Here is an 8,001-nt window from a genome sequence, read left to right as displayed (position 1 = left end):
ATTGTATGTTGTTGTATGTAGGGACATTTTAAATAACAAGTATCATCCAAATGATGATTTATTTTTAACATCTCATGTAAAAGAGCTTAGATGTGACGCTTTATTCTATCCGTCCAAGATTTTCCTCTACCTTCTTGTCTTTCCTCTCCATCCTTTCTAAATTGTTGTCCTCTACCCTTTCATTTTCATCTATTCCTTGTCTTCCTCATTTTCCTCTTCCTCCGCGTTGTTTTTCCTCTTTTCTATAGAACAAATTGAGAAAATGTTCACAGGTTGATTACCTCGAATCTTCCAGATGTTGATATGCTTTGATACTTGACTGTTTTTTGAGCAAAGACTGAGATGGCAAAATGCAAATTGAGTTTTTTTGCAGAAGCAAAATCTATGAAAAATGAGACCTTATGGTTTTCTAGAAGTCTGTTGTCATAAGAAAGCATTCTCTTCATGTGTTCACACTTGTCAAGAATGTAACTAAGGTTTTTATACAAACAGTGCTAAGTCTTTACGAGTTTTGAAAAAGTGTGTATCACAGTGGTTGAATAAAGTGCAGATTCGAGGGAAGTTTAGTAACAGTACAGTTCAGAAAATGAGTCCTATTTGTTAGATTGCACAAGGTCCCTACATGAAAACTGGGCCTCAACAGAAATAATAGTAGAAAATAATTTATTTCAATCTTGGTCTATGTGATACAGTGATTGATTTGACCGGATTGAAATATTTATTTTGAATATGTAAAGACAAGTACCAATTAAACAAAGAATTAATATTTCATATATATAAATATACACTTATATACATATAAATCCATACACATACATATTAAACAAAATCATATGACAAAAGAAATATTCCACAATTCTGGACTAGGTCTACATATGACATACAGTTTCTGTTTATACATATAAGAGACAATGAATATATATATGTGTGTGTATACACTCACACACATATATATATGTGCCAGTGTTTCCTCTGCATTCATTTAGCAATGGCAGACCGCCATTCCTAAATCCTCGCCGCTGCTCCTTCAAATTGCTTTTTTTTTATTATTGTATTTACATGATATACCATCATGTAAACCAATAATAGTTATTGCCCAAATAATAGTCTGTACCTAAAGTAGACTTAGACAGCGTACTGTAGGAGAAGAACTGCTGTTCATGTGTGAAAAACTGGAAAACAGGATTTGAGTATAGTTCTGTGAATTTATGGCGTTTCCCTTCAGTACCTACCTTCAAACTACCTGTTTTGCTTGAATCTTGAATCAGTAAACCACGGAGGATGAGCTGGAAGTTTTACAAATCAGTGTCTGTGAAACAAGTTGAAAACTCCACATTTATGTAATGACATTAAAGATACGGACGTTAACAGAAGGTCAGCAAACACAAATGCAAACTGTGTTGGATTATGGAAACTGACTCTGCAGAATGTTTTTTTCTTTTTTTTTTGTTGTAGAGATAGGCGGCGAACAATGAGCTGATCAGGATAAGCTTATCAGCCAACCTGGTGAATGTGTTACTCATCTTTAATGCTTTACTGATCCTCGATGCTTATTTATTTACATTTACGTGTTTAATGTCACTGAAGCAATTTTAAGCATGTTTAATTTCTCCTCTTCTTTCTGCAGGTAGTGAAGCTGAGGATAAAACTGTACGACTCCTCTGTGGATCCCAACGATCCTGCTGTGAAAGCAGACCTCCTGAAAAAGACAAGTCTCCAAACTCCATCCTGTAACATCCGGCACATTTTAGTGATTTCATGTGTGGACACAGTGATCACAGACCAAATGTAAGCTCGCTTCCAAGAAATGACATAGATGTCAGTTTGAATGGATGTTGAAACAGTGGCTGCCATGTTTGTCTCTCTGCTCCAGGACAGACTGAAGGAGTGAGTGGAGTCAATGTGAAGTGGAGAGAGGAGCCTGATGGGAAAGTCTGCCACAAAGAGGATCCATCAGTAACCCCACCTGCATGTTAGCTGAGCTTTTCAAATAACTTAAGTGTGGCAGCGCTATATTATGTTTGAATCTCTAATACGAGTGCCTTTGAGAAGAGAGTGTGACATTTCATGTAGGCTGGCAGCTCGTTCCTTTAGTTATTGTGAACTCTTGCAAGCCACTAGTTTGTGTGTGTTGGTTTAATTCTACTGGAAATCACAGCAGAGACAACTTTGCATTTTAACAATACAATCCAGCATATTGACTGTCTCCACCTTCACCAGTCTACTTTTTGTTCTATGATGACGTGTCTGAGGACATGTGTTCTGTGCTGTTTTCATTCTGAGATAAGTCATAAATAGAAGCATACTACTTGTTGTTATTCTTAAATAAGTGATGGAGGTGACTGATGTTTTTTCCTTCCTGTGGCTGTGCTCACCAAGTCTTACTGTGAGTTTGTTGCTTTGGCCACAAGCAATACAGCGATGCAAAAAATCCTCCTGCAGTCCAAAAGTTATTTCTGTGCTGCAGACCACTCTAACTGAAGAGATCTAAAGGTGCAAACAAGGCCAATTACTGATCTTTGTCTTCAGATTTTTTTTTTCTTACACTTAAGGGTTGTGTGATTGTAAAACGTAGCCAGGGCCGAGAAAAGGGACAACATGATAATGTGTATTGTGTCATTGTGGGCCAAGTGTGACTGAGCACAGTCAACAGGAGAAACACTGAAGCACATGTGCAGAAGCAAACCAAAAGCCATTACTATTGGATCATCTTCGTCGCGGTCTGCAGACTTGTCCACAGGATCCATCAATTTCTCGCTTCCCATTCATTCTACTTTATGCTAATTTGGGGCAGAGGACCGACGTCTGGCGTAGCTTTAGTAAAACGGCTAAGCTAGCTGTTGTTGAAGTAGAATGAGGACAGATTCAGCAACTGCATAGTTTATTTCTGGCCTTAAATGTTTTTAGAACTACTTTTCACTGAATGGTTTTCGGAATTAAAGCGGTTTGTGGTTGAGCCGCCATGTTGGTTCTCCGCCTTTACAGACTGGTGAATGGAAAAGCAGCTAGATCGGCGTATACGACACCGTGTTCCAGTTCCTGCCAATATTCAGCAACTTCACACAGCTATTGAGGAGGAGTGGACCAGCATTCCACAGGCCACAATCAACAACCTGATCAGCTTTATGCGAAGGTGACTTGTTGCACTGTCAGGCAAATGGTGGTCACACCAGAAACTGGTTTGAATGAGCTTATTTCCAAAGCTGCTATGTAAACAATGCTATGAAAAAGTATGAAAAACTACTGAAGAAAATCTAATTGGAGCAGTTTAATTTATTAAAAGTTTATCAGCTTAAAGATTTGTGCCCATAATAATTCATGTGGGGTCATTTAAAAATTCAGAAAAAACTAGTTGAAACGACTTCATTTTTCAATTGAGTGATGAACTTGTATTTATGCTACATGGAAATATACGAAAATTTAAAAAGAAACTTTGATTATAGAGGAAAAGCTAATTCCCCTATCTCAACACAGTGTGTTGCTTGAACATAATTTTTAATAGCAGTTGTCTTAAAAATGGTACAAATTGTTGCTTGGATTCTTTTTTGTTGAAATCAAACATTTTTGTGTGTGTGTCACTGTGTAGGTCAAGATCATTAAATAATAATTCTGTTCTATTCACAAGTTCCTCGCTGTCAGTGTTCATATTTCTGTAGGTTCTCCATTTAGGATTTAAAAATATCTATCAGTAATGTAAAACAGAAAACACTAGCTTGGAGCCAAAATGTCTAAAAGCATCGCTTCCTATAAATTGGGGACTTTTTGGAAATGTAAAAACCAGCAAAAGTCGTATCGCAGACAAATGAACTGGTGGTGGTAGAAGGAGCCATACCATCGCACCAGATTGAATTTGTCTGGATCAAGAGTCTGCAGTTTCCTGAAAACGACAGTCTGTGGAAGAGATATAAAGCTTAGATGTGCACTTTTTTCTGTCACCTACAAGACAAACTGCATGATTCAGGAAGGTTTTAGGTTTAAACGTCCTATTTTCACATTCAGATCCCAGTTTTGGTGCGAAAAAATAGACAGTTTGCACTGTACCTCTCTCAGAGCTGCTTTAATGGGGACAGGCTGGTTTTTGATAATCTTGATGGCCGAGGTGGACTTGTTGTGGATGTCCACACACCTGGCCACCATTGCAAAACCACCCTGCCCTAGAAAAGACTGAACCTCATAGCGGGAGGCCAGCAGGGTTCCAGTTTGTGCAGGCAACTCGTCTTCAGGGGACAAGGAGGCCAGAGAGGAAGAGATGGACACAACATGTAATTACAAAGAGCTTTTACACTCGATACCACAAACACTGGTGTTCAAAGAGAGTGCATCAACACTTCAGCCGTTGTCGTCCAAATACTCAGAGCACATGAGAATATTTCCTACAGATTGAATCAGATGAGATTAACATGTTCAGGTGATGATGTGATTTTGCAGCTTTAAGCTACATAATCACACTCTGCAAGAGATGCAGCTTTTGTATGCATTTCTGTTTTGGTGGCTTTTTATTAATGTAATGGAAAAATGCTTAGAGTTGGAATTTTTCCCACTGGATATTCAGCAAATAATAATTTCAGTTACTTCTCATTTACAGCAACAGCCTCAGAGCTCTATTCTGTCAGATTACATTTTACATTTTTCAAAAATAACTCTTGAAGATGTGATAGTTTTGTCTGAAACTTACAAAATGTAAACTTAGTTTGAACAAGAAAAATGCAAGGTGTATCTTTTTCTTTAAATGTCCAATCATTTTTTCATAACTACATAACTTCAGATGCGTTTTAAACCTAATTTAAGAGTTTTCTGCATCCTGTTTAGAATTTCTGACTGTTTTGCTGCTCTCAGCTTACCTGACATGTTTGTCTTAATGCGACAGAAGTTTTTCAATAACAACGCAAAGCAATTGTTAAAAAACTGAACATTAACAGCGACAGAAAAGTGTCCGTGTGTTGTTTCAGGTGATGTGATCTGAAGTACTGAAGTATTCTCATGTCTCTCAGTGATTCTAGAACATCACTTTGTTCTATTTCATTGTTACCAGCAATGTAGCGAGTACATGAGTAAAATCATGCATTTAGATGTATACCTCATAAAAGTACAAAAGTATAAATCATAAATACTGAAAGAACTAAAAGTAAATACAGAATTGTTGATGCCTGCATGCATCTGTTTGTGTCGGTGGGGGCCAGATCCTCAGTGTGGCCTCATATGATATTCAGATAAGATTAATTTCAAAGAAGTGTAGCACTAACAGCCTGTATGACATGATATTAATAACTTGGACAGAATTCTGTTTTAATTAGTTTTCTTTTTTTTTAAAGTAAATTCTGTTAAAAACATCCTATACACTTCTACAAAGTATATTGTTATGACAGTAATGGGCTACATGATTAGCATGCTTTTAAACCCTTCCCTTCTAATGTCATCACTTTTGCGGTCTTATTTTTTGGTAAATCTGAATTATTTTTTATTTCACTTTGTGCTAGGAACTTTAGATATTTAATATCAAAAGAACTACACAGAAAGACATGATACAAACAGTCAAATCATAACATAGGTTAGTAATTCTATCATGATGCTGCAAACATAGCTTTTCTTTTGATTACGTTAGGAACATTATGGGTGCTCACTATGGGTGATAAATGCAAAGGCCGGGTTTTTTTTGAATACCTGTGCAGGAAAGAATTTAGGTCACTGAACCAACCTAAATACTATTTATTTGAAGATTCACTTATCATGTTGACAAGTGCAGTAATTTAATAATGACGACCAGGCATTCTACTTTAGAGAAGTGAAAATGGTTTATTGCTAAAAGACTGTGTGAAGATCTTGCTGCTGTAATTTGAAATATAAAGGTAGTCAATCAGTGACCTGGTAGGTCTATGACAGTGCTCTGTAGTTCTGGATACACCTGGATCTTCAGGATTATGGCTTGCACAGCACTGTTGGTGAGCTCCTGGTGAGAAGGTTATGGAGGCAGCTTTGACATAAATCTAGGATAAATATTATGTAATGTAATTATGCTACGCGGTTAGACTTGAGCTGCTCTGGAGGACCACAAACAGACAACCAAAGCCTTGTTATTTCAGCTTGTGGTGGGTGAGCACTCCCACCAGTCAAAGCAATGCTTTAATATCAGGAAGAACGGGACCCAGTCAGTTTTGGTTCCAGACTTTTAGATCTCGGTCTGGATTCTGGTGATGGTAGGTTGATCCAGGAATTACTCATGTAAAGGAAGCATTAGAGGTCCTTAATAGTATAAATGTGGTCACATACTTTATATATGAAAATAATAGCAGCCTGGCAGCTGATCTTCCGGGTACTCCCCCTTTGCATGTATCATTGTGCGTATCCAAATGTTAAATGATTTTCACCAGAGATGAAGAAGAAGATGGAAACAAAGGATGCATGGAGGTTTCTAAATCTAATTGTTCCACAGAGTTCTTGTAGATTGTTAGGATCATTTATTTGTTAGGATGTTTTGATAATCTCTTATTATTATCATAATCTCTTATTATTATCTTAAGGCATAATCAACATAACTTATAAACAATTGCAGCATGAGAAAATGAATTAGAAACAGGACTTGGTGGTTTGTGTATATTTCTCTGTCACAAGCAGGTATCTGCAGGAGGGAGGAACTGAAGATGCTCCACAGTTGGGTGCTGAGTGGCAAGTTTCTGCACCCACGAGATGGTGGAAGAAGGCCCAAGGACACGGAGGAACCAGTCAGCTATCTGCAACACATTCTGTGCATATCCTCATGTAATAGTATAAGTACACTGGATCAGGGAGAGGCAGTCAATCAGACTTCGTGCCCTGACATCAACTCTGTTGGTGCTAGGGTGAGAAGTTGGATCTGTATGCTTATTCAACTATCTGCTAAATAAATACATTGAGTGAGACCTAAATATCTTCTCCTACTGCTTCATTAAACGAATGCGCAGGAGCTATCTCACACATAGTTTGATTTCTGGTAGATTGGGATCAGCTTCGACAGTACAAAAAGCAAAAGCACAAACCAAACGCAGACGAAGGAAGCAGGAAGCAGAACACAAATGTAGTGAACAGGCAGGTGATCTAGCAGGTTACAGACAGAAGATAAAACAGGACAAAGTGGCAGAGAACAAAGGAAGACGCAGGATTATTATCACAGAGATAACTCATGTGGAGAGGAGACACAGGTGACTCACAAGATGCAGGTGAACCAGATTAGTCAAAAAGAGGAAGTAAAAGAGCAAGCAACACATCAGGAAAGGTGAAGATGGCTGTGAAACCTGCACACAGCCAGACACACAAAGAGGCAGAAACAAGAAACACGAGAATGAATCAAAGAAAAAAAATAAATTAGAAACCATAAACCAGGACAGACAGCAGAAGAGGAAGATGAGAAGTCAGGATGAGAGTAAATGAAACTGTCTCTGGAAGCCAAGAGGAGGTTTGTGCTCAGAATAATTCTTGATCCTGTGAACGCAGCTCAGTCTGAAACTCAGTCCAACCAGTCACACTGCTGATGAAGGTGTGGCAACAACCTGAACACACTGATGAAGCAGCATCGCCTCACTTTGTCTGATAGAAGTTTGACTTACAGTGAAGCACAAAGCTGCTTTTCCACACAGGCCTGCTGTGGACAGAAGAGAGCTGACACTGATGAAGTTCTGAAAGCTTGGTAAGTGGACCTGTGATCGTTTCCTCCAGCTCCAGACAAGCAGTGATGTGTTTGGCTGTTTTGTTGAAGTGCTGGTGAATGTGTGATAGTTGGATGTGTTTGCTGCTTTCACACAGAAACAGGAGAACCTCCCTGTGAGTGTTTAATGAATGGATGATGATTCGTATGTTCATGTGGAAGCAATGTTTCTCTGTTCTATGTGGTGGAGCTCATGTGAACTGCTGTGGGGTTTAGAACAAACATTTGGTCAGAAAACAGTGAGTTTTGTACATTTTGGGATCAGAAACTGCAGCGTCACACAAACGAAGCGACGTGAAGAATATCAGTTAGTTAGTTAGTTA

General features: G+C 38.4%; 1 protein-coding gene and 2 long non-coding RNA genes across 3 annotated transcripts in view; all 3 read left to right on the top strand.

Moving 5' to 3' along the window:
- LOC103373984 (uncharacterized) overlaps positions 1-4,878 on the top strand; it is a 20,846-nt gene extending 15,968 nt beyond the window's left edge. Inside the window, exon 3 of the long non-coding RNA XR_521103.1 lies at positions 4,868-4,878. This is a non-coding gene — a long non-coding RNA (uncharacterized LOC103373984). The remainder of the gene's footprint in view (positions 1-4,867) is intronic.
- LOC103373985 (uncharacterized) overlaps positions 1-8,001 on the top strand; it is a 90,031-nt gene that overhangs the window by 33,289 nt on the left and 48,741 nt on the right. The gene's annotated exons all lie outside the window — the stretch shown is intronic.
- LOC103373983 (uncharacterized) lies at positions 1,639-2,308 on the top strand. Its single transcript, XR_521102.1, has 2 exons — positions 1,639-1,788; positions 1,874-2,308. It is a non-coding gene; the product is annotated as an uncharacterized LOC103373983 (long non-coding RNA).

The sequence above is a fragment of the Stegastes partitus genome, unplaced genomic scaffold (assembly GCF_000690725.1).
Source record: "Stegastes partitus isolate 25-593 unplaced genomic scaffold, Stegastes_partitus-1.0.2 Scaffold2111, whole genome shotgun sequence".
Lineage (NCBI taxonomy): Eukaryota > Metazoa > Chordata > Actinopteri > Pomacentridae > Stegastes > Stegastes partitus.
Note: the sequence above shows the minus strand (reverse complement) of the source record. Positions and strands in the feature narration are given on the sequence as shown.